This window comes from Nestor notabilis, unplaced genomic scaffold (genome assembly GCF_000696875.1).
Source record: "Nestor notabilis isolate BGI_N333 unplaced genomic scaffold, ASM69687v1 scaffold751, whole genome shotgun sequence".
In the NCBI taxonomy this organism is placed as follows: Eukaryota; Metazoa; Chordata; class Aves; order Psittaciformes; family Psittacidae; genus Nestor; species Nestor notabilis.
The window spans coordinates 108,771-109,351 of NW_009914009.1; positions in this window are offsets into that span (position 1 = coordinate 108,771).

The following is a 581-nucleotide window of genomic DNA, read 5'->3' on the forward strand; positions in this document are numbered from 1 at the left end:
TCGTTAAAAAACCCCCCCTCCTTTCTTTCTGTGCTCAACTTTATTCCTGCAGTGACACAGGGACAGGGGGGATGTGAGTTGCAGTCAGTTCATCACACACTGTTGCTGCTGCTCCTTCCTCCTCAGACAGGAGGACTTCTCACACTCTTCCCCTGCTCCAGCATGGGTCCCTTCCATGAGGTGCAGCCCTTCAGTAACAGACTGCTCCAGCGTAGGGAACCCCATAGGGTCGCAAGTCCTGCCAGTAAACCTGCTCCTGTGTGGGATCCTTTCCCTATGGGGCCACAGGTCCTGCCAGAAGCCTGCTCCAGCACCATCTTCCCATGGGATCACAGCTTCTTTGGGCATCCGCCTGCTCTGGTGTGGGGTCTTCCACAGGCTGCAGGTGGATATCTGCTCCGCCCTGGATGTCCATGGGCTGCAGGGGGACAGCCTACCTCACCATGGTCTGCACCACATGCTGCAGGAGTATCTCTGCTCCAATGCCTGGAGCACCTCCTCCCCTCCTTCACTGACTTTGGTATCTTGCAGAGCTGTTTCTCTCACAGTCTCACTCCTCTCTCTGGCTGCAATTGCTCCCG